The 26,745-nt window shown below is 42.9% G+C and overlaps 1 protein-coding gene across 2 annotated transcripts in view; it reads left to right on the forward strand.

Annotated features, from left to right (window-relative positions):
* Positions 1-274: 274 nt before the first annotated feature.
* The window catches only part of C16H1orf21 (chromosome 16 C1orf21 homolog), a 242,347-nt gene continuing 215,876 nt past the window's right edge, over positions 275-26,745 (forward strand). The window contains exons 1-2 of one of the 2 annotated variants that reach the window (XM_024976541.2): positions 275-522; positions 4,802-5,068. The gene's annotated coding sequence lies outside the window, so the exon portion shown is untranslated. The remainder of the gene's footprint in view (positions 523-4,801; positions 5,069-26,745) is intronic. The other variant, XM_024976540.2, reaches the window with a different exon arrangement.

Raw genomic sequence — 26,745 nt, forward strand, 5'->3', positions numbered from 1 at the left:
GTCCCTTCCTCCGGGTGCACGGCCCCCGCAGGCCCCTCCCGGGGGCGAGGCGGGGGGCAGGACGCGCGCGGGAGCCGGGCGCGGGGAGGGGCCGGCGCTGGGGGAGTGTCTGGCTGCCCCCGCCCCTCGAGTGAGTGACTGGGCGAGGAGGTCCCCTCCCTCCGTCCCCCTCCCTCCTTCCCGGTCCCCTCCCTCGCTCGCTCGCCGCCAGCCCCGGCTCGCTCCCTGCCCACTCCCGGGGGGGACGTTCCGTGCCGCGGCCGCCGCTTCTTTCACACTTTAGTTGGGAGCCGCGCGCCGCGCTCAGTTACTGGAGAGAGCTGGCCGCGCGCCGCCGCCTCCAGCACGCACGCACCCGGGCCGGGCTTCGGGGCTCTTACCCCCGGCCTCGGGAGGAGGGGGAGACCGGGACTCACCGTGGGGAGGAGGAGGAAGACAAGGAGGGAGGAAGAAAACCCGCGAGGAGGACCGGGGCGGGGGGCGGGAGGCTTGCCACCTTCAGCCCCCCCGCGAGCGCCCAAGGTAAGCGGGAGCCCCCCGCCGGCCCGGGGGAGGGGGGAGTTGGCGGCGCGGCTCGGCCCGGCTCCGCTCCGGGGCGCGCCCGGGTGGGCTGGGAGGCAGGCCTGCGGGTGCCTGCCTCGCGGCGGGGATGGAGCCGCGGTCGTGGCGCTGCCGGCGCGCGGCCCGAGCCGGGGCTGCTGCTGCTGCTGCTGCTGCTGCGGGGCTGGCGGGGACGGAAGCTGGGGTGGGGGAGCCGCTGGGGGCGTCTGCTGGCCGGGACGCAAGGGCTGGGATGCGGTTGGGGCTGCTGACGACTTTCGTCACATTGAGGCCTGGGTGGTTGGGGTTCGACACCCTTGCTTTCCCACCCGTACCCCCCCCCCCCCCCCCCGCCGCCGCCCTCAGCCTTTCCTGCTCCTCTCGAGCTTTGCCCGTAGCCGCCGTACTTTTGCAAGCCAGAGCTTGAAAGCAAAAACCAAAATGCAGAACCTTTGCTCAATCTCCGAGTCTCTCCGCTCCGACGGATTTATGTGTTTGTGTGGGTGCTGTGATCCCCCGAATTTCTGAAGTTTTGACCTTTCGGGGAGGGGGGCTGACTGGTCTCGGTGCAGCGGTTTGTCCACCTCGATATATTTATTATTCGTGCCCAGGCGAGGCAACCGGGGAGTGGGGCGCTCCGTTATTGTACCGGAGGGAAGATTTCACTCCCCTCTGCGGGCAGTTCGCGAGGTGCGGCCGCCTGCAGCTGCCTCTGGTCGGCTGCTGGGTGTCCTTCCCCTGCCTTCCACCCTGCCCCCCACCCTCTCCGACGGATTTTTTTTTTTTTTTCTCCCCTCGCTTACTGTTTGTGCTAGAGAAGCCCTCTCATCTCCCATTCATCTCTCTTTCTAAGGCTCTGGATTGGCTCAGGCACGATGATAAAAATTGGGGTGGCTTTTCTCCACTCCAACAGTTGCGCGGTCAAAGGAACAAATATATGCACATAGTCACGCATTAATCCTGGGAGATGACAGGCACCGTTCGAGATAGAAGTGTTCGGTTTCCGGTAGGTCGTTGACGACCTATGTATAAGGTAGCTCCGGTCGCGTGTGGGTTAGGAAAATTGTTTTAAAATAGATAGTTGCTTCTGTTGTGGCTGGAAGACAGCCTTAAGTTCAGCTATCGGAGCAAGTCTGAAAGGGAGCCAGCTTGGTCACCCAGAACTTCAGGAAAGACACACACGCTCTGACTCAGACTTTGGGAGGGGGACTAACACACCATAGATTCCATGGAGTACTTTTTTTTTTTTTTTTTTAAGGAAACAGTTGGGCTGTTCGGGGAAGTGACACGTTCATTACACAGACAGATATTATGAACACTTCCTTACTTCATGGGCTGGGCTCACCTTCTACCTAATGAGAATAATCTTTCTGTTGGTAGAATTGGGATGTATCAGGATAGAAAAAAAAATCATGGGTAGAGTTGGTCTGGGGTGCTCTAGCTTTCGTCTATCCAAGTACTAACCAGGCCCAACCCTGCTTAGCTTCCCAGATCAAAGAAGATTGGGTGCATTCAGAGCGGTATAGCCCCAGACACTATAGCTTTCTTAGGGGAGAGAAGGTAATACTTCTTAAGGGTCTTTAAGTCCAGGGTGCTCAAGTTGGGGGATTTCTCCCCTTTTTCATACTTCTAGAGCTGGATTGTAGGATCAATGGAACATGTTCTGTGTTGGCTGTTTGGAAATGCAATTGATCAGATATGGAAATTAATTTAGACTTGGTTATTTTTCTTTTGCTGCCTATAAAGGAGGAAGTGCTGGTGATGGGACAGCTGAGTGTATTTGTCTCTGCATTAAGCCAGTGCTGGGACTAGCACTTCACAGATCAAAAATGCAGTGTGGAAATCCTCCTCTAGTGTTTCCTGCTGTGCAGACTGGGTTATGACAGCAGCTCAGGATGGCTGTTCGGAAAAGCATTGAAGACAAGCAAACTCAGCACTTGGATGAACAGAGGGCTTCAAGAAGGAGTGGGGTACTTCTGTTGTCAAGTTTATCTCCTTTAGGGCATTTTTCCCAAGAAAAGTTGGCCCTGGTTGGTAGGGTGGTCTTATAGCCAATGCTGATATTTCATCCTAGAAGGACCCTAAGGTTCTAGGTTCCCTCTTCAGCTGACTCAATTACACTGGTCGAGTTCTTTGGGTTCTTTGCTAGTGTTTTTTGTGTTCTTTATCCTCTCACCCCTGATCTCACTTTATCATCTAGCATGGATTTCTGGGGGGGCTTCCCAGGTAGCCCTAGTGATAAAGAAACCGCCTGCCAGTGTAGGACACATAATGAGACACCGGTTCGATCCCTGGGTCAGGAAGATCCTGTGGAGGAGGGCTTGACAACCCACTCCAGTATTCTTGCCTGGAGAATCCCCTGGACAGAGGAGCCTGGCAGACGAACACGACTGAAGTGACTTAGCATGCACGCACACATGGATTTCTGGGAATTGATAGGCTGCTGTCTGAAGTGGTTTGAGCTTCTTGAAGCGTCACAGGGTATAAATCAAAAGCCTTTTCATTAATTGGTACTATTTGCTGTGACTCTACCTAAGAGGAAGGTGATGTCCCCCATTGTGAGTCTCATTTCCAGGTTGATGGTGCATCAGTGCTGTGTTGATTTTTGACCAGGCAAGACTTGACTGTCACTTAGTGACTTGCTCCAGGCTCCTAGTAACCACCACCACCCCCCCTTTTTTAAAGGGGAAGTTGTGCTTCTTTTTTTAAATTAATTTTATTTTTGGTTGCACTGGGTCTTCACTGCTGCAAGCGGAATTTTTCTGGTTGCCGCGAGCAGGGGCTACTCTTCATACTCTTCATTACACATGGGCTTCCCATAGCGTTGGCTTCTGTTGTTGTGAGCATAGGTTCTAGGGTGAGAGGCTCAGTACTTGTGACTCACAGGCTTAGGTGCCCCGTGGCATGTGGAATCTTCTCCCACCAGGGACTGAACCCGTGTCCCTTGCATTGGCAGGCAGATCCTTATCCACTGGTCCTCCAGGGAAGTCCTGGCCCCTTTCTCGTAGCTGTTTTCTGTCAGAGAATGAAACACCCCAGGTTGGAGAAGGAGAAGTTTGGCATCTCCCTTTAGAACAGGAGTGGGCAGGATATCATTTACCGAGGGTCCTAAGTGTGGTGTAGCCAACTTCACAGGAACTTATCAGTAGGACCTGGAGCCCTGAGAGGCACCAGCAAGTGCATTTTGGGCCATCTGAGATTCCTTCTTTGGAATTATAGAAGTCTCAAGAGCTTGAGAGAAGTAAAAGTTGTGATTAATTAGGTTCTCGTTAAAACATGAAAAGCAGATTGCAATAAATCAATGTAAAACTGGAAAACTTGGAAAACTGAGAAGAGGAGAGAAAGTCTCAGGGAGAAGGTGTGCATGCAGGGAAAACTGCTACCCTGAAACTGTATTTTAAAATTCGTGACAGTTGTGATTTTAAGAGATCATAATTCAAGAGCTTATCTGAAGTGACATGTAAATTATATACATACATATTTTTAAAGTAGGCAATTATTTAGCTTGACTCCCTCAGTTCTGAAGTTTAATTTTACAACTTACACTGGCAGCAAGAAACAACTTGACATGCTGTGGTTATGCAATCAGGACAAGAGTGGTTGCACGTCAACTGGGCGAGGATGAACCTGGAAATGAACACACAGCAGTGTCTGTAGTAAACAGGTAGTGAGTGCCTTCCCCTCCTTTATTATTATTATTTTTTTAATTCAGTGTGTTCCTGGAAAATGCATTTCCTTGGTTGCAGGCTAGTCACATAATGTCAAAGATTGCTTTCTCTCTATACTTATGAAAGGAGATGCAGCTGCCCCAATCTGAGTGGAAACTAAGATGAACTGACCAAACTAGGTAGTTAGAGGCAGACTATCTTGCTCGTCTCTGCAGCTTCCTTGGCAGCTGATGGATTACCTTGCGCTTACTTGCAGGTCACTCAATGAGTGATTGCACTGAATGTAATTCACCTAATTAGTTAAGATCTGTAACATGTCAGAAACCTCCTTGGAAATACATTAGATGCAGATTTCCATTTTCATAAATCAGTACGGTAGTTTATCAAGAGCTCCATATTATGCCGCAGGTAGGATTTTTCAATGTGGAAACATGTTGGACAGAAAAGTAAAGATATCAAGCATAATGTCTTCTCAAATTACTGGAATTTCTACTTAGGATCATCTTCATTTGGAATATATATAATATCTGTATTTGACAAATATTTCTTCACTCCTGATTGTGACTCTGGTCTTCATCTTTTTTTTGTCCCAGGCATTCATTGAATAACAATGCTTCATATTTAAAGGGTGCTTTATAGTTTTCATGTACCCTTGTCTTACTTGACACCATGCTGTGGTTATAACACGCAAGGTTTTCCTCCTGGGATCGTTCCCAGAATGTGCCTGCATCAAGGAGCGGAGAGAGGTCCTGGTGAAGCTCAGGTCGCCCCCCCGCCTCTTGGTTTACTGGATTTTCCCAAGGGAGGCCATCGTGGATATTCACTGCTGTTCCTTCTAAAATAACGTAAAACGAGCAAAGGTGAGACCTTGCCTCATGCAGCGAGCGCACTCAGACTGCCAGCATTCATTCTGCGCCTCTGCCCCGGCATCTGTCTGTCCACTCTCCCTAGGCTGCCTTTTACGTTGCTTCGCCAGACGTCCCTTTTACCTACATCTCCTTTCTAAAGCGTTTCTGTGCCATAGATGTTCATCCATAGGCCTCCTGCTTCTTCTCCCACCACCTTACTTTTGCCCGCAAGACTTGGCTTGTGTGTGTCGCAGTGATCTTTCCCAGTCCTTTCACTGTGTTTCCAGGCCCACTTTCCCTCTGACGGCGCCCACCTCCCTGCAAAAGGGTAGGCTTTCTGCTTCCAGCTGCGTCTCCTGTCTGCCCTCAGGGCCCCTCTTCCTTGTCCTACTTTGCCCCACATGCCTCCCTTATTACCTCCGCCCACTTCTCTCCATCAGGCCTCAGATCTCCCAGCCCATGCCTGCCTCTGCCTGTTTCACAGGCTCACATCATATCAGCAGATGTGTTTACAGCATTCATGAGTTAAAGTCCACAGGCTCTGTACATTGTAGAAAAATGGAGTTAGAATATTCTCAAGTTTGGGAATCTTTCTGCCTTTGTTTTCACTTTTTCCCCAAAGATATATATATATATATATGTGCAGTGGTTAGTTGCTCAGTTGTGTAGTGGGTTGCCATGCCCTCCTCCAGAAGATCTTCCCAACCCAGGTATCAACCTTCCCAACCTAGGTCTCCCGCATTTACCATCTGAGCCACCAGGGAAAGGGATTCTCCTGGGCCAAATTCTGAAACTCACCAGGACAAGGAACTCCTTTCTATGTCTGTTCCATTTTCTTCTTTCTAGAATAGGAATGTCTATAACTATTACCATATGCCTATCCCATCACTGCATATATATATTGATATATAGAGAGAGATGTGGACCATTTTTAAAGTCTTTATTGAATCTGTTACAGTACTGCTTTTGATTTATGTTTTGGTTTTTTGGCTACAAGGCATGTGGGATCTTAGTTCCCCGGCTAGGGATCAAACCCACACCCCCTGCATTCAAAGGCAAAGTCTTAACCTCTGGGCAGGGAAGTCCTTGTTTTCACTTTTGATTCCACAATGTTTTTGACTTTTAAAGACTCTTAAAACCCTTTAATAAAGCTGAAGCACTTTGCCTCATCATTTCATTTAGCTTTTACATCTTATGTTAGATAATAGATAAAGAAATATCTAGGCAATTCTTGTTATTTTTAAAATTGGATGAACATACCTTGAGCAGCATTTCAGAAATTTTCATAATGACACTGTTGAAAGGCTCTCCTATACACCAAAATCTACTTCTGGTCTTCCTTGGTGGCCCAGTGGTAAAGAATCCACCTACAATGCAGGAGATGTGGGTTTGATCCCTGGGTCGGGAAGATGCCCTGGAATAGGAAATGGCAACCCACTCCAGTATCCTTGCCTGGAAAATCCCATGGAACCTGATGGGCTACAGTCCATGAGGTCGCAAAGAGTCAGACACAACTGAGTAACGGAACGTACAGATACATTTATACTAAGCAAGGATTCTTTAGCTCAGACCTGACATTGTTGCTTTCCCTTATCAGTTTATCACCTGTGTGGCCCTATTAGTAGGGTCATTGGGAGAAAAAGTATTAAACTGAGGACTACTACTGGAAAACACAGCCTATTGACTCATTACGTATGACGAACTTGGATTGGTCTTTTTATAAAACTACTTCAAAAGTAGATCCAGCACTAGTTACGCAATATCCTGAGGGCTCCAGGGCTTTTGGAAGAAGGTGCTTTAAAGCAGAGCAGGGAGAATGGTTTTTAAGTAAGAATTCCTCCCTGTCTTAAATGGATCTGTGCTTTATTTGAGTGCCAGGGACATTGTAGTAGTTTCAGTTTCATATATTAGGACATTTTCCACCTTCCTTGATGACATACGATTTTCCCTGCCAGAGTAGGGTAAGGAAGGAGAAGGAGGGGTTGGTAGTCTTTGCTGGAGTGTGGGGACATTTTTCATACCCATCATCACAGATTCTGGTGGAGTAGGGTTCGATCCCTGAGTCCGGAAGATCCCCTGGAGGAGGGCATGACAACCCACTCCAGTATTCTTGCCTGGAGAATCCCACTGACAGAGGAGCCTGGTGGGCTATAATCCACAGGGTTGCAAAGAGTTGGTGACAGCTTAAGCAACTGAGCACACACACAGGCGAGACCCACTCAGCCGTCCAAGAGATGCAGTATTTATCATCACAGGAACTCTGAAAAGCTTATCCCTGAACCGCAGAGTTGGCATGGAGGCCTATACTGGTTGTTTACAGTATAGGGGAACCCCTGTGTTAACCCTGTTATTTCTTTCAGGAGAGGGTTGAAAGGCCAGATGTGAACTAAGGAGATGCTGCGAGGCTGCCCTGCTGAGATTTGTAGAGAACTTTTCAAAGACACAGATAATTAATACATGCCAAGGGGTGACTTCAGCAGTTCTATCTGAAAGTTCTGCCAACAGCAATTTTCCTAAGATAATTTTGTAACAGTTCTTCCAATTAAAAGGTTATAAAGGAGCCAGCCACACTTATCTCTATGTCTCAGGCAGATACTATTACTATTTTGAGGAAGGAGGTGAGAATCCAGGAACCTCTTTGTTTTGTATTTACTGAAAATTCAGATGTTCTGGTCTCCATGCCAGGAATCCATGACAGTCTAGGGACAACTCCCAAAACAAAGTTTCTGCTTACCCTTGGTGGCCGCTCCAACACGCACCCCCACCTGGCCTTGGGCTTCCTTCCCTCTGCCGCTTCTTTTAAGGTCCAATCCCTTCTCCTCCAAAGAGCTTCTTCTCTGACCATCTGAGTGGTGTCTCCCTTAGCTTCCATGAACTCCTGCAGTACTTGCTAAGTCACTTCATTTGTGTCTGCCTCTTTTGCGACCCCATGGTGTGTAGTCAGCCAGGCTCCTCTGTCCATAGGATTTTCCAGGCAAGAATACTGGATTGGTTACCCATTTCCTTCTTCAAGGGGTCTTCCCAACCCAGGGATAGAACCCATGTCTCCTGCATTGGCAGGTGGAATTTTTAGCCACTGAGCCACCAGGGAAAAGGTCCTGCAACACTTATTTGATGTTTATTTCTTTCATTATTGGTTTTGATCTTGATTTATGAGTTTTTGGTCACCCCAGCGAATCATCAGCTCTGTCATGCCCACTGGGTCTTAAGGGTTTAACATGCAGAGTAAATAGCTGTTGGTTGATTGACAGCTGGTTATTGGTCTGAGGCTTAGAATTTTTCTCTGTGAAGACCTTGCTCCCATTTAAAACTTTTTAACCAAATGAGGAAGTGGAGTTTCTCAGGGATGAGAAAAGATAATGGGAATTTTTTTGATTCCTTTGTTGGCCAAGGTTAAAGCATCTAATCTGTCTTACTCATGAAGATAATGTACTAAACAAACATTTGTTGATGACACTTTGTGTCATCTCTGCGCCTGGCACAGGAGAGATGCTGGAGATACAGATAGAAAGGCCTGGCCCTGACTTTGCGGACTTCTCAGAAAAGCATGGGAAGTGTCAGGCAAACGCATGATGTGGGGAAGAATCAAGGTGCTTTGGAAGCTGGGGGAGAAAGCGGCCGACTGTCTAGAGGTCGGCTGACTGGGTACCCTGTCTCCCTGGGACAGTCCAGGGCTCTGCCCTTTGTTCAACATAGTTATTAATGCACACCCTTTGCCCTCAGAAGTCTCCCAGTTTGGACAATAAATATTGATAACAGATCTCCATAGAGAAGTCACAGATGGGTTCGCAGAGAAGGAGGTACTTGGGATGACACTGAAAAGCCACACAAGGGTCCCCTAGGGTATTGTGTACATTTCCTAAAGTATTGCGGGACCAGCATTGGTTTGCTAATCATTTTTCCTCATTTTACTGTGCATTTGCATACTGGTTCACAGACTGGCATTTGGGGATAAAGGGATCTGAGGGTCGATGGAAGGTGAAGTGGCTTCCCAGGTGGCACAGTGATAAAGAATCCGCCTGCCAAGTAGGACATGTGGGTTCGATCCCTGGGTCAGAAAGATTCCCTGGAGAAGGAAATGGCCACCCACTCCAGTATTCTTGCCTAGGAAATCCTGTGAACAGAGGAGCCTGGGGCGCTACAGTCTATGGGGTCTCAAAGAGTCAGGTAGGACTGAGGGACTGAACGTGCACGCAAGGAAGCTGAAGTTGGGCATTCCAGCAGAGTTCACACGCATGTGGAGACAGGTGGATGTAGGTCGCTGTGGCTTGGAGCACATGGAAGATGAGACTGATGAACTATGCAAGGCTTCATAGCGCAAGAGTTTGGACTCATAGCCCAAAATAAGATGCATTGAGAGACAATGAGAGATTGTAAGCAGGGGGAGACATAATTTGCATGATAGATGGTTCCTTTGTGAGTGTGGGTAAAAGACTGGACGGGAACTGAGAGAGTGACCCCAGGACACCTACGGCACAATTGGGCCCCAGCACATTTTTGTTGAATAAATGAATGAGAGAGGTTTTGAATATGTGGTAGTTGAAGCTACATAGCTTTATGTGAGATTGCTCGGGGAAAGTAAATAGAAGGAAAACGCTGAACCCTAAGTTCCAGGGAACACCAACTTTCATGGGCTGTGGATGGAAAGGATAGTGGATACTAAAACTGCAGGCTCTCATCGTGGCAAGAAAACCAGGCAAGTGGTGTCAGGAAGAGAGGATGGGTGTGTGCTTCACACTGTCACATGAAGGAGTAAAATAGCATTGAAGAGTTTGTCTCAGAATTTACAATTCTGTTATAAAAATAGAAGTGGAAGTATTGACCTTAGGGCAGATATCGAGACATAGGTAATTGGTTGGCCAAAAAGTTCATTTGGATTTTTCTGCAAGCTATTATGGGAAAACCCAAATGAACTTTTTGGCCAGCCCATTACTTAGCATTATAGAATTACTGTATTCATGCTGCATGCACGGTTTGAAGTTTTATCATTGTTAGTTTTATACATTGGGATTCTGAGGTTTACCTTATACAGTTTATGCCAGTACCGGGTGTAATAAAAGTCTGAGGCCATGTTCTTGGAGGATGATGGAATCACACAATGTTTAATCATTGTGAATTTACAAGTGTGCATAGTGATATATAAAGGGGTTAAAATACATGGATGTTTACTTTCTACTCGATGTGGAGCCATCTATGGGGGAGGGACACATTAAGTTACAACCTTGTTACAAAAGATGGCTAGTTGTAGCAGCCAGGCTGAGTAGCAGTATCACTGAGGTTTGTGGTAAAAATAAGAGGCAATTGTTGCAGAATAGGTTGTTACTTGTCCTCAGTCTCTACTGAGACCCCAGGTGGAGGTGGGGCGTGGCATTATAACATATTGGAGGGAACTTGGGCTTTGGATTCAGCAAAAATTATCCCATTTTCACCATTTCCTAACTCTAGCTTCCTGGTCTTGAATAATTATGGTAATAATTGACAGTAGTAATAATAAAAGCTAACATATATCGAGTGCTTACTCTGCATCTAGGTGCTGTGCTAAGTACATTACATGCATTGTCTTTAATGCTTGCTACAACCTCCCGAAGAACCTATGACTATTACCTCCATAGATAAAGCAGAACTGAGGCTTAGGGGTCTCTAGGACCTTGACCAAGATCTTATAGCCAGTAAGTGGTGGTGCTGAGACTGGAATCCAGGCTCTCTGACTCTTGGGCAAGAGTCAGGCTTCCAATTATCAACTTCTGGGCAGTTCTGTTTTCTGCCTTTCCCACTGCACATACACATTTCCCTTCTCACCTACTGGTTCTTTTTCAAGTAAATTGGAGACATTATGTCTTCTTGTCTGTACATACTAGATTATATTTCTAAATGATAACAGCTTTTTTTCCTTTTAATATAGCCAAGTATTATCATTCCTTAAAAATATTAACAATAATTTCTTATCTAGTCAGTAATCATATTTTCCTGGTGGGCCCATATATTTTTTAATGATTAATGTATTTTATTCAGAATCCAAACAATATTCACACTTGAGAGATGCATCAATCTTTCTTTATAGACTTCCTTTCTCTATTTTGGTTTTCCCTTGTGGCTCAGCTGGTAAAGAATCCACCTGCAATGTGGGAGACCTGAGTTCAGTCCCTGGGTTGGGAAGATCCCCTGGAGAAGGGAAAGGCTACCCACTCCACTGTTCTGGCCTGGAGAATTCCATGGACTGGGTGGTCCATGGGGTTGCAAAGAGGTGGACACAGCTGAGCGACTTTCATTTTCTCTATTTTCCCTCTTTTTATTCTTCCCTGGCAGTTTATTTGTTAAACAGACTTATCCTGTGGGGTTCTCTAGAGTCTGCAGTTTTCATCTTCATTTTAGTATTCTTCACTATATTCTTCAGTTTCCAGTATTTCCTGTAGTTTGATCGAGACTGGAAGCTTGATCAGGAGTACCTCATAGAAAGTGCTCTGTGGGAGGCACATGTGCCTTTTTGTTTATTTGTGCAGTTATGACTCCCTGGACTAACTGGGTGGTGATGGGGGCTTCCCTGGTGGCTCAGTGGATAAGAATCCACCTGCCAATGCAGGAGACATGGGTTCAGTTCCTGATCCAGGAAAATCCCACATGCCCCAGAGCAACTAAACCCATGAGCCACAGCTAGAGGCTGCACTCTTGAGCCCATGCTCTGCAACAAGAGAAGTTGCAGCGATGAGAAGCTTGTGCCCTGTAACTAGAGAGTGGCCCCCACATGGCACAAGTAGAGAGAAGCCCACGCAGCAATGAAGAACCAGCACAAAATAAATAAATAAATATTTTTTTAAAGAAAGACTAAGTGGTGGATTTAGGTGTTGTCAGCCTGATCTTTCCATTGGAAAGCTTCCCGAGGCCCTTCAAAAACCACTTTGGTTATTGCTTAGATATATTATTTCAGAAATGGTTGAAAAATGATAATATTCTGTCATCTCTTCTGCATTTGGTTAGCTGGAGTTTTTCTCTCAAGAAGAGATTTACCACATCAATTATTTGGTCACTTCAGGGTGTAGTCCAGCTAGGACAATTAATGCTCAGTTTTATTCTCTCTATTTTAAATAATGTTCAGAATTATGAGTTGATTTTCTAACATCTTTCAAAGAAGACCAATGGGAGTATCATTAGGAACTCATGGATTTTAACACAATTCATGTGTTTATAGTCCTTTGCAGTTATTTCTTTTGAAGTTCAAGTTATCTTTGGCCCAGAGGAGAATCTTTAAATTGGCATCTGAATCCTTTTGACATGACTATACTGGTGTTTGAGGATGTCCTTACTTTGTGGTATGGCAAAGATATTTCAGAATTCTCTAGTACATTTCCTGTCCCAGATCTTTTTATTTCTAACTGATATTTAGAGACCACAATACAGGTGTTAGGAATTCTCTTTGCCTTTGGACTGGTCATTGTTCCTAGGTTGTTCAAGTGGACAAAGTTAAAAAACATAGATATGTATGTATATCTAGCTACTGAGACATGGAGATACATATATATGTTTGTGTATGGATATGTTTTTGTAAAAATATGTGTATGTATGATGTGTGTATGCTTATATGTGTGTGTGTGTGTGTGTGTATGCATATTGTTTCTGTTTAATATAAGCAAGGGCTTCCCCAGTGGCTCCGCAGAAAAGAACCTGCCTGCCAGTGCAGGAGATGCAGGAGACACAGGTTAGATCCCTGGGTTGGGGAGATCCCTTAGAGCAGGACATGGCAACCCACTCCAGTATTCATGCCTGGAGAATTCCATGGATGGAGGAGCCTGGTGGGCTGCAGTCCATAGGGTTGCAAAGAGTCAGACATGATTGAAGTGACTGAGCACACAATTAAGCAAATGTATCTATTTTTCCCCTTTTTTTTCCTAAAAGGTAGCACACTATAGTTACCCACCTTGCTTTTTGCACTTACTGGTATTTTTCAGAGATCACTCTGAAGCCATATATTAATATAAACATTTTTCAGCACCTTTTACAACTGCAGAGACTCCATTGTGTAAATATACCAAACTTTATTGGTATATACATGGCTATTTTCAGCCTTTTGCTTTTACATTGTAATGGGAATGGTTTGTTTTTGGTGGTGGGGGTTTATTTGCAAATCAAACATAAAGCCTGAATGGTTTAGTTTTTCCTTAACTAAATGGACAGCTGAATGACCAGTGCTGCACTGAATAGCCTTGTGAATATTTATGTATGAATTCTTGCCAGTTTATCTTCCTAGAAGTGAAGTGGGATTGCTGGGTCAAAGGATAAATGGATTTACAGTTTTGTTTGATATCACCAAAGTTCTTTCTGTGGGTACTGTACAATTTTGCATTCCCACCAGCAGGTAATGAGAGTTCCCTCTTATCCCACAGTCTTACCAGGAGACATGTTGTAAAAAACCTTTGGGTCTTTGCCATTCAAATGGTGAGAGATGATACTCTAGTGTAATTTTAATTTGCATCTCTTATTATGAGCTAGCTTGAGTTCCTTTTCTTATGTTTTGGGGGCATTTGCATTTCTTTTTCTGTGCACTGTCTCTTCATATTTTTTGGCCATTGTTACAGGATTTTAGGTCTTTTTCCCCTTTATTTATGAAGCTTTTTATATATTAGGGACATTATATAGTAGGCATATCATCCTTAATATTTGACAGTTTTCCCCACTTTATCATTTGTCTTTTTCCTCTGATTATGGTTTTTCTAATGTAATTTTTTCCCTTGACTTACTCAGTTATATCAGTCTTTCTTTATTCCCTCTTGGATTTGAATCATGATGTAGAAAAACTTATAGATTGTAGAGCAGCACTGTCCAATAAAAACATAGTAGGAACCATGTATGGAAATTCTTAGCAGCCGCAATAAAGCAAATAAAAAGAAAGGTGTAATTAATTTAATAATATATTTCATTTAATCTAATATGTCAAAATATTGTTATTTCAACAAGTAATCAACATTTTAAAATTAGTAATGAGATATTTTACAATTTTTTCATGCTGAATTTTTCAGAACTGATGTGTATTTTATACTATAGCACATCTCAATGTAGTCACTAAATTTTCATTGTAAATAATTAATCTGTATGTAGATTTAATAAAATTTAAAGTTTAAAAGTAAGTTCACATAACAAAGTTGTTCCAAGTGTACATAAAAGTCTTTCAATACCTGTGTTGAGTGTCAGTTTTTAAATTTCAATTTAAATTATTTAAAAGAAATTAAAACTGCAAATTCAGTTCTTAGCACGTTTCAGGTGCTTGGTAGCCACGTGTGGATAATGACTACCATCTTGGACAGCACAGTTATAGGATAGTCAGTGTATTTTCTTTTAGTACTTGTGTGGGTTAATCATTAACATTTAAATCTGTGACCATTGGAATTTATGTTGGTGTATGGTATGGGGAATGGATCCAATTTTCTTTTTTTTCTAACATGTTTATTTGGAAATCACAAACCACTTATGTATTAAAAAATTCATCTTTTCCCCACTAATTTGAGATGTACCCCTATCGTATAGGCTTCCCTGGTGGCTCAGATGGCAAAGAATCCACCTGCAATGTGGGAGACCTAGGTTTGATCGCTGGGTTGGGAAGATCCCCTGGAGAAGGAAATGGCAACCCACTCCAGTATTCTTGCCTGGAGAATCCCATGGACAGAGGAGCCAGGCAGACTACAGTCCGTAGGGTTGCAAAGAGTCGGACGGGATGGAAGTGACTAAGGACAGCATAGCACACTTACCATATACTTAATTGTTATAAGTAATTAATAAGCCAAATTTCTGCATTTTCTATTCTCTTCTGTTAGTTTGTCCCTGCATATTCCAATACCCTACGATTTTCATCATAGAGAACAGATAAATATATTTTAATATTAAAACCATGTTGGGATACCGTTTCATACCAAGCAGATTAGTAAATGTCTGTCAGCATTAAGCACTGGGCAAGAATGTGGAGCAGAGGGAATATATACATACATTGGTGGTGACAGTATAATTTGATATATGACTTTGGAAAGGAGTTTGGAATGCCCTGTGAAGTGGTCATCCCCTTCAGGATAGCAGAGCAGATCCAAACCTGGAGTGGGAGCAGTTTTGTCTAATAACTTCAGTTTGCCATTCTAATATTATCAATTTTTATAGGACTTGGATTGTGAAAAAGGTTGGAAAGCAGTGCCTTAGAGAAACTTACACATGTGCAAGAATGCTCAGAGATAGCAACCCTATTCATAACAGTCGAACGCTGAAACAACTTTTATGGCAACAACAGTATACTGAATACAGAAACTGTGATGTGTTTATAATAGTCCTGAGAGTAACCTGCAACTGTGTGTAACAATATGGATGAATCTCACAAGTGTAACATTGAGAGGAAAAGGAATGTATAAAAATGATACAATGTGATCCCATTCATGTAAAATTCAAAAAATACTAAACCAAAGCAATACATTGTTTAAGGACTGAGTCATATATGAGATGACTAAAGAAAAGCGAGAGAACTAATAATATAAAGTGCTGGAAGATAGTGACTACTTCTGAGGGCAAAGAGGAGGGGCAAAGTCAGGTGGAACTTTGAAGGTGTTTATAAGGTTCTGTAAGCAGGTTCTGTATGTAGGTAGGTACATATACATTTTTGGTTTTATACATTAAATTATATGTGTGTTATGTGACTACTATTTTATAATAAAACAGAAACAAAACAACAGCAAAATTCCAGACTCAGGAATAGGCTAACCAAAATTCAAATAATTAAATTTATGCTCGAGGAAAACTTTAGATGTAAAACACTTTGCTCTTTCCATCTCTTATTTAGTGGCAGTAACTTTTTAATTGGCTGGCAGAACAGTTGAAGACAGATTTGCTTTTATTGTCTGGGTCAGGCAGCAGGAAATATATCGTTGGGTTCTACACACAAGAGTCACTGTCGCATTACCAGGTACAACTACAGGTAGAAGTTTCTTTGACACTGAGGCAATTTGTTTTGGTACCAAGCAATTAATTTTGGAACCATTGTTTGCATTTTAAACCATGGCCAGCTTTAAACTTTATTCAGAGAGAAGATTTTTGAAGAGACAGCATCATAAATAGCAAATGTTTATCAAGTATATGCTATACACCAGATGCAATGTGTACATTAAGTCATTTAATCCAGATAACGGTCTCCTATTAAGCCATACAGGTTATACATATTGCCAGAGAGTCAACACAGGAAATACATGATGAGATTTTCATGAAAGCTTGTCTGACCCCAAAGCCCATGTTCCGAAACAGCCTTTTAACAGCTTCAGAGCTAATAGAGCCTTTACTGAGTGCAGTGCATCCTAACTCATTCCAGAAAGAGTATTTCTAGCCTTAACATTGCAGAGAGGGAAGTGTAGGTCTTCAGAATGTCTGTGATTTTTAACATCTGTTTAAGTTTGCTGTCTTCGGTAGCATTAAGCCGCTGCTCTTTACCCCTCTGTTTGATGGTCCTTTCATAGGCTTGGAGGCCGTAAAGAATTTGATTGACTGGGCAGTGGAAGGCCTGCCAGGGTTTCTGTTGCTTTTCTGATATGAACTCTTTCTTAATTTTGTATCCCCAGGATTAGCCCAAACCTCAAAACCTCTCTTCACCATGCCTGTGCAAAGCCTTTACAGCCTATTGCACCTTCTGGCATTAAGATTACATGTATCTCTTTCTCCAACTTGTCAAAATTTTAAAACCGTTTTTCCGCCCCCCCCATTGGTTCTTCAAGAATTACCTTATGTATCCCAGATTGTGCTTTCAGCAAGTGAAACTTATTCCTGATCTTTTATCTGAGTCGTTATTTGGCATTTTATTATCAGACCCAGCACTGATAATTGTCATTATGCTTTGAAGTTACATCATGTTTAGCTTCAGAGTTCCCCCATTCTTACCCCGTCTTTCCACTGGTATTTTCTGGAGAGAACACAGCTGAGGAAGGCGACAGGGTGGGAAGGAGTATTCAAATGAGCATTTGGTTGCTAGGTAACCTGGCTTACTCAGGATTTGTGACTTCCTAAAGTTATGTAGAAATTAACTGCAGAGCTATTTGGAATCTCTGTCCAATGGCACGTTCCTGTTTAGATTAGTGTGCATTCACTTTGGAGCTGACAGTAGCTTCTAAATCTACATAGCCTCTTTGTCTAGGAGCTATTAGACTTACTCTTTCAAGGGAGTGAATATGGCAAAAAAAAAAAAAACATGCTTTTTTTATATAAATAAAAATGAGGTCAGTGTACAAGTGAAGATGGTGAATCCCCATCACATCCTGTGATCTGTGGATGTGTGAGTGCCTTTCCAAGCCCTGGGAGGATAGTTTTCATAGTGATACTGAAGCCAGCTTTGTATCTTCCTTCTGTCTTCATTATATTTGAGTTTCCACCAAGTTTGCTTTAGGTTCTAGTGTCAAGAAATATACTTGTCCTTTGTGTAATCTCCAGTGAGAGTTATATGGTGTTCTATGTGAAGATAAAATAGCTTGTATGTGTTTAGATATTTCACTTTTTAAAAAGCATAATATCTAAGATTAACAAAATTTAAAAGGAACCAAATAGAATTAAATAAGTTCCTATGGTTTCCAAGGAAGTAAAGTGAGTATGTCCAGAAATGAAATGCATGTGGGATTTATACTGGTTTTCTACTACTTGATTAGATCCTATGATAATATGCTTTGAGGGCTCTTCCTTGGATCTTAGATGTTGTCAGCCACAAAGGTGGGATCAGAGTGAGGGTGAGGGAGTAATAACCTTGAAACGAAATAAAAAGAAGCAGTGGTATTTACGATCTTTGGAAAATAACATTTATTTTCTAACTTGTAGCAGGTTATTTGTTAAGTGGCAGAGAGGATCCGAATTCTGAGGGAAATTCAGTTCAGATAGCACTGCTTATATTGGAGAAGGAAATGGCAACCCACTCCAGTGTTCTTGCCTGGAGAATCCCAGGGACAGAGGAGCCTGGTAGGAGGCCGTCAATGGGGTCATGCAGAGTCAGACACGACTGACGCGACTTAGCAGCAGCAGCAGCATTGCTTATCCTCTGCACGCAGCCTGAAGATAACCTTGTAATTTACAGCAGCACATTCAGACTGTATCGTCCTGATTGCTCCTTTAAAGGCCTATTCCGGAAGGACTTGAGACTCTCTCTCTGCTACTTTGTGCTTTAATGGGCCAGCTGCCTGCATGTGAAAGCAGAAAGGGAAACTTGGAGAGGCTGTAGTCTTTTGGATGCTTCCTTGAGATTGAGTGGGTTTTTTCCTCCTTTCTACACTGCCCTCCTTCCCCTTTCTCTATGTAGTTGATGTGGAACTAACACATGTGGCTCTAACGTTTTATACGTTTAAAATGGGTGGGAAAAAAATTAAATACATGCCTAAATGGTATTTCCCATAATTGAATGAACTACAGCTCCATTTGGTAACATGTAATGTGAAAAACTCTGAGAATCTCTCAGGTTAAGATTTTCTCTCTAAGCTAAACAGAACTTTCCCCAGGTCACAGCGTGTGCCCTGCCACCTCCACCTAGCACCGTGAATGCATCTATTAAACAAATGCGTGCACAGCAGTTCAGAAATCCTCAAACGCTGTTTTCTCTCCCTAAGTAAATAAAACACCGCGTTGGCCAAAAGGGACGTTGGGAACTGAAAACCTGAATGAACATTTTGGTCACCCCAGTGCATCATCTTGGGGTATTTTGATAGCTCTAAGCAATCTCTTACCTGCTTACCTTTGAAGTATCTTGCCTTTTTTAGGGCAGATGGTGGGACTGGGGCACTTAGGGAAATGTGCCAGGTCTCTAGCAAATCATTCATGATGCCAAATGAACATTGTATTTGACATGGCTATTTATTTATTTTTTATCAAGTGTAAAGAAGTCATAAAGTTATGCCTCTTCCTTGCATTGGTAAGTCATGATGAAGCCGTGAGAAAGTCAAGATGAAGAGGACTCGGTCTTGTTTGTGCTGCATGGGTACAGGGATTCCACAGCAGATGTGCTGATGGGTGTCAGGTGAGGAAAAGAGCCATGAACTTCCAAGACTAGGGTTTAGAAACCATGGAGTGGGCCACGGGGAGTTGGAATCCTCATTTTCACTTTTCACTAGACTGGTTCTCCCTTTGTTACCTACGGTCAGCATAAGAAAGAGCAGTTGGAGAATTAATAACTCAGTGATCATTATTAATACTGCGACAGGGCAGCTAAGAATGAGAAACATGTCCTAAATCGAACTTGTAACAGTTCAATATTTCCTTGCTGAGTGGGTAGATGACTCAATGCACTTGGTATAATACATTAGAATTGCTCTATTAAAACTGGAAAATGTGTCTTAATATTGTAACATCGCAGTCAGAAATGGTTTATTTTTGTTGGTGGTAGTTTATTTCCAAATCAAACATAAAGCATGAACTGAAACATTACTTGTCACTTATTGGACAGACAGCTGAATGAACAGAGAAAGTAACTGAATTTATTCTACAGCCACCAAAGCCCTGGGTATGGTGGCTTTGTGCTTGTTGGCAAACCCTGCTGCCAAAGAGACTTCAGAGAGACTTCAGTGTCTCAACAGTGGGACCCACTCTATTGGCAAGAAAATACTGCTCTACTGGGCTTTTTATTAACTTGAAATTTTAAATTCATCATTCCTTATTTTGAATCCAGTTCAACAAAGGGTTAGTATTTGGGTCCTTTGCTAGGGCCTGGAGCTTTGCTAAACTGAGCTATAGGTTAAAATGTTTATCATCAAAGAGGAAATTTTGTCTATGTTAGGTATTTGTGAGGAATGACAAATCCCTGATAAGGGCTGAGAAGTAGGAATAGTCAGCTGCTAAAGAGATAGAATGAGAAGGCACATCCCCCTGAAGGCTTTACCCATCCTTTGGGGATAGTCTGACCTTTGAAAAAGCTTTAGTGGTCAGATTTCACCACCTTTTCTCTGGCATCCCAATCTGATGGAGTCTCATGCATAACAAAAATGGCACATTAGGGTCCTTTTATTTAATTCTGACAATGCCCCCCTAGAAAATTGTAGAACAAAGTCTGTTCCTTAGCCACAGGGCTATTCTTCCAGTGACCTAATGGGTTTGAATGTTAGTGCTCTTTCAGTACTAGACTACTAAGAGTTATTTCAGCTGAGAAGGTGAAATATGGGTAGTTTCCATCTATTCAGCACTCTTTTTTTTTTTTCATTCTTACACAACTTTCAAAGAAAGTTTCCTTTGGTGTTTGTAGTGTTGGGATGACCCAAGGCCAGCAGTTGGCTAAACTGTTTGCTGTAGTTTCGCCTTGGGCCAGGTGAGTCACAGCTGGGGGGCCAGGAATCTGCTGTTTGTATTTTTCAGTGAGTGGGCTCTTGTGTTGGAATACACTAAGGTCAGAATTGATTCTGACCTTCAGCCTTTGTAGAAAGAATTATCTCACAGTTTTGGGAAAAAGTAAATGAAATAGGTTAGTGGTGGAGTGTATGTGGACTATGGAATGTGGACTTGAGATGGGGGCTAGGAAATAACCTGCAGATGGGTTTTTAACACAACACCTTTTCAGGTCTCTGCTCAGTCGCTTCAGCCATGTCCAGTTCTTTGCGACCCCATGACTGGAGTCATCTGTCCACTGGGCTCCTCTAGGCAAGAATACTGGAGTGGGTTGCCTTGATCTCCTCGACCCAGGGATTGAACCCATGTCTCTTGCATCTCCTGCATCGCATGCAGATCATTTACCGACTGAGCCACCGGGGAAGCCCCGCTATTGGAATAAAGGGATTCATAGTGGATTTTGGTGAATTAAAACAGAAAGAGCAAGAAAGTGGTCTATACCAAAGTAAAATGATCCTCTTAATCATGAATTAGTAGCTCTTTTGTTGTTGTTTAGTTGCTAAGTTGTGTCCAACTCTTTGTGACCCCATGGACTGTAGCCTGCCAGGCTCCTCTGTTCATGGGATTCTCCAGGAAAGAATACTGGAGTGGGTTGCCATTTCCTCTGCCAGGGGATCATCTCGACCCAGGGATTGAACCTGCATCTCCTGCATTGGCAGGTAGATTCTTTACCGCTGAGCCACCACTTTGCAGAGAGAGGATTTCAGTCCACCTGGCCTACCTCAACTTTGAAGCTGACTGTCTTCCTAGCACACTGCCTGGTTCACTGCAGGCCTCAAAAAAATTGAATTAAATGTTATGGTGACTCCAGGGCCTCTGGGTATTCATTGTTTCATTTCCCTTCTCTGTGGGTTTCTGAGTAATGTCTTACTGTTCTAAACTGTCCTTTCAGTTGGCTTTACTTTTATGTATGCCCTTTCTCAAGCGGCACTGAAGAGTAGCTGTCAACAGAGGAGAATCAAGACATCTATATAAATTTGTATAATGGCAGGCAAAGACATATAGCAGAATAGAAATAAAGTATAAAAATTGGCAAACTTATAAAATATAAAATGATAAGACTATGGAGAAGAAAGTGTAAGGACAGTAGGAAATTTATTTTTTTCAATATAATGGAAATAAAGCGTCTGTTCGTAAATTTAAAAATAATATCTAATAAATATGCTGCAAGAGTCTTCTTTGTAAAGAATGTATTGTTCTGGTCAGGAAAAGAAAAAAAGAACTGTAATAGTTAAAAGGTCTGTGAATAGTGTGTTTATATAGGAAATATGGGTTTGGAAGCAATGGTCAGATAACTATGCTTGTACCTGAATAGGTAAAGATGTTTCAGGCTGTTAGAATTTGTCTTGGGAGGAAGAGTTATACTAAGATCAAGGAGGTCTTTCAGGTGGATCTATTGGATTTCATACTTTGGTCATAACTCTTGAACATGTTGAATAATTTTGACTAAATTTGTAATAGCACAAGAAATGTCTTAGATTCAACCCTGTGGTTTGATGTGCAGTATTTAAACAACCAATAGAAGCCAGTCCATTTCCAAATGAACATTTTTCTGTGAATTAAAATGAATTACAGTGTACTTTAAGTGGATAAGGTGGCTAGTGGTATATGTCCATATTGAACGAGAAGGTGTGGTCAGTTTTCCAATCTTCTAATAGACATTTTGGATTAATTTTATCTGAGATTATGAAAGGTTAATTTACCAAAACTGTTTTTTTCCCTTAAGTCCTTTCATCAACTAGAGTTGCTTTCCAACTGGAGAAAGTACCTTATTGATTCTCTAATTTTATTTCCATTAAAAAAATTTCAAAATATATGAAGGCTTAAACATGAATATATGTTGCTTCTGGGGAAGTTTCTGAGCAAATACACAATCAGCGGGGTCCTGTGTAGTTTTCAGGGTTGGTGTTAAGCAGGCTTAGGAAAACTACTGGCTTCTCTGGTCTTCAGAGATCTCTTCTGCAAATGGGCTAGAGGCTGTAACTCCCTTACTCATGATTACAAACGAATTATATTTATCTGTTTGTGTGTGTGTGTGTGTGTGTGTGTGTGTATGTGTGCAGTAAATTGTGGCTATTGGGCAGCTGCTTACAAACTAGGGTGTGGAGAGTTCAATGTTATCTTTTTCTTAAAGCCAACATAACTAAAAGTTATTGGTTACATTTCTTTTGAAATGACTCATACTGAGTTTATTATGAGACACTAGTAGATTCTGTGTTATTTCTGTCATAAGCTAAAATGTGTCTTCAGTCCACTAAGCTTGCCTCATTGTGCCAGACTTGGTTGCAGGATTCAAAACTTATTTGATGCCCTCCAGGTGCTAATCATATAGTCAAGAAGATACCTAAAATTATGCAGAGATGACTATTTAGAGACTATTTGATATGGCTGATCATCACTGCATTAAATTTCCCAGAGAACTGGGATGTCCAAGGGTTCCTCTTTTTCCAGTTGTACAAGTACAGATGGCTTTTTAGTGGGATGGATACTACGGCAAAGATAATATCATTGGGTGCTTTTTATATTTCTTTGTTTTTAGTTTAGTTATTTTACTTCTCTCACCCCTGTGTTTCAGTCCCTGTCAGATAAAGCAAGGGTTTTCTTAGGAAATAATGCAGCCAGGTTTAATTGCCACTCAAATGAAGACAGCACACAACCCACAGTTAAGGTGGGAGTATCACCCTGGGGATTGTCAGCAGACCAGCTGTGGGTTTTCCTGCATAAGGAATGTATGCTTGAAGATACAGTATAAATTATAGACTCTGGGTAATGTGAGCACATCTCCATTGGATGGGTGCTTGCAAACATCCTCACGGTTGGAGAACACTTAGAAGAAGCCTCATACAGGGGTAAATAATGCTCAGGTACTCATTTGTCTACTTTTTAAAGAAACACGTTAGTAAAAACAAGTCAGAATGAAAATGGCAAAGGGATCAAACCGATGAAGCTAGACGAGAGTTAAAGTCCAGAAATGCATCCTGGAAGGCTCTGCCTAATTACATTATAGGTAGTCTCCAGATTTAGCCCTGAGTTTCCCTGTAGCCACGGGAGAGGAAACATGATCAGTTACAAGATTCAGTTATAAAATAAAAATATGTCATTTCTTTGCACAAGCACAATTGTTGCAGCTACTCATACGGAAGAAATTCCTCCTCGTGAAGGGTCAGCTGGGTGATGACAGTTTAACTTTGCTTTGGAAAATCCAGATTTCTTCCTGAGCCTTTTCTAGAAATAGTTCTGTTGATTATTGAAGGTGGGGAGCGTTGTAAGACATCACACTTTACACATCTAGAGGGATTTCCTGGCTTTCCTCCTGGGAGTCAGTCGTCTAAAACGCCAAGAGCAAGTGAAAGAAACATAATCTCTGCTGTTTGCCTGTTATCTCTTTGGTGGATTTGTGTTGCTGGGTGACCCTGCAGTGTCCACCGTGAGTCATTTCTTAAATTCTCTAAGGAAAGGAATGAGGGACTTCCCTGGTGGTCCTATGGTTAAGAATCTGCCTGCTTAATGTAGGGGACACACGTTTGATCCCTGGTTTTCAGCTAAGATCCCACATGCCTTGGGGCAACTAAGCCCGTGGGCCGCAACTACTGAAGCCCCCAAGCATGTGGGCTGCAACAAGCCCTGCCTGTGCTCTGCAACAAGAGACGCTGCCAAAATGAGAAGCCCCCACTCACCACAACTAGAGGAAACCCAGGTGCAGCAACGAAGACCTGGTGATGCAAAAATAAATAAATAAATGGGAAAAAAGTTTTTTTTTTTTTTTTAAAGAAAGAATGATTGTGGCTTTGTGCATGTTGAGATGTACCAGTATGACAAAATCTATGTAGGAGAAATTCTTAAAACCCTAATATTGGTCATCAAGCTCCAGAGGTGAAGCTCATCCTCACATCCTGATAAAAATTATACAGTCTCTGTAGGCAGTTATTGAATTTATCTGAACTAAATCTCACAGTGTTAATGATGACCAAGGTAAGGGAGTGAGTCGCTGCTTTGGGTCAGGATAGATGTCCTGTCTGAACATCTTAATGCTGCCAGAGTTGATTTTCTTTTTAGATTCATAAAAGCATTTGAAATCTGTAGGATGTTTTTGGATTCTTTCTGATTTTGATCAGCTGCAGAGCTTGCCAGTCAATCTCTGAAGGAGCTCTGGTCAGACCTGAGTTACCAGAGGAGTATGTTTCTGAAAAACGCCCAGTAACCCAAGGCATTGAATCTGTAGCCAGGGTTGGCTGTCTCACCAACCACTAGTTTCCAGAGAAGACGGCAGGGAATCTTGGAGAGGGGTGTAGGAAGTGGAGTGAGAGTGTGTCGGGTCTGCCCTGGCTCCCAGCGCCTTGCCAAGAATTCTCTCTGCCCTTGAAGCATGGCCTGTGTGTATGAGTGTACATGTGGTGAGGACAGCTTCACACCTCTTTTTTCATCTATATACTTTGACAGAGAAGTCGAAAGGAAAGAGGAGCCTCAAAGTCAGAGAGGAGTGGCAAGGGAAAGTCACTCTGCCTCACATATGAATATTACCCTGGATAAAAAAAAGGTCCCTTTGTGTACATATCCCAGCTGCTTCCTCCTTCCTCTCAGGTAAATCCATTGGTCATTGTGGAGTTGCTTGTGTGATTATTAATAATAACCTTCCACTTACACAGACACAGGGAAATCTTTGCAGTGGAATACGTGACCTGAGAACTACAGAGTCTGGTTGTATCTCCTCCCACTCCCCAATAACCAAACACTAGACCTAGAACTTAATAGTTGCTCGGTAAATGCATATTGGATTGATTTGATTTTAGACACTGGGAAAGCAGTCCTTGGGCTGTTTTTGGAAGAGGGGGCAAACATCATTCAGTGGAATCCTCAGAGAGTGCTGGTCATGCCTAGGTATTCCAGTGACTGTGACTAAAGCTTGACACATCTGAACCTGAACTGGAGGAGCCCTACAGATGGACAATTTGATTTTAGTAAAACGAAATCAGAAAACCTAACCAAACCATGGATCTGGGAGTAAACGTCCTAATTAAATAGTCTAGTTTTTATTCTCTTACATAAGACCTAAATTCAATCCCTGGATGGGGAAGATCTCCTGGAGAAGGCAGTGTCTACCCACTCCAGTATTCTGGCCTGGAGACTTCCATGGACAGAGGAGCCTGGTGGATCACAGTCCATGGGGTCGCAAAGAGTCGGACATAACTGAGCGACTAACACTTTCAGTTTCACTTATTTAGTATGCTAGATTGACTTGCTTTTTGTTGATATTGTTCTTTGATTAAAATGTGAGAAAACCATTTGTAAGTTTTCTGATTTAGGAAGGAAAAAGGATGTTCTCATTACTAGATTAGATGCATTTGATGAAGATCAATGCTTATTAAACAATGTGCTGGTTGTGGGATTAGCCATATGTGTGATTTTGCACTCCTGTGTTCTTGGAACTTTACTTTTCAACATGGTAAGACATACATTTCTGTGTTTCTTCCTTATTCCCACCCAAACATGGTACCGTGCTGGGCATCGGAAGTACAGCAGTGCACGTGACATTGAGTAAAGTTGTGGGATACATGCATGCATGCTCAGTCCCTCAGTCATGTCCGACTCTTTGCTGCACTATGGACTGCAGCCCGCCAGGTTCCTGCATCCATGCAATGTTTATGGCAAGAATCCTGGAGTGGGTTGCCATTTCTCCCTCCAGAGGACCCTCCCAATCCAGTGACTGAAACCGAGACTCTTGTCTCTCCTACATTGCAGGCGAATTCTTTACCTCTGAGCCACCAGGGAAGCCCAAAGTTGTGGGATACTGGATCACAGATGTGTACAAGTGGTCTTTGTGTATTTAAAGAACATTACCCAGGAATACCCTGGAGAAGAAAATGGCTACCCACTCCAGTATTCTTGCCTGGAGAATTCCATGGACAGAGGAGCCTGATGAGCTGCAGTCCATGGGGTTGCAAAGAGTCAGACATGACTGAGCGACTAACACACCCAGGAATACAGAAGGCAAGGCTCCACACTGTTGGCTCCACTACCAGTTAGCAATGTGATCTTGAAAACACAAAGCCTCTTTTGACCTGTTTGCCTTATGACTTATGACTGTATTGGGGTCTAGATGAGTTTCCAAACTTCGGTGCATGTCAGAATCAGCTAGAAAACTTATTTAAATGACAGTTCCTGGGCTTTACCAACAGATGATCTGTTGCAATAGGTCTGGGATGGAGCCCAGAATTTTTTTTTTTTTTTGAATGTTCTGTTCTGATGGAAGTGGTCTGTGGGTCATACTGTCAGAAACACCTGGTGTAGGTCAGTGATTTTCAAACCATGGGAGGTGTCCCATTAATGAG

This window comes from Bos taurus, chromosome 16, assembly GCF_002263795.3.
Source record: "Bos taurus isolate L1 Dominette 01449 registration number 42190680 breed Hereford chromosome 16, ARS-UCD2.0, whole genome shotgun sequence".
NCBI lineage: Eukaryota > Metazoa > Chordata > Mammalia > Artiodactyla > Bovidae > Bos > Bos taurus.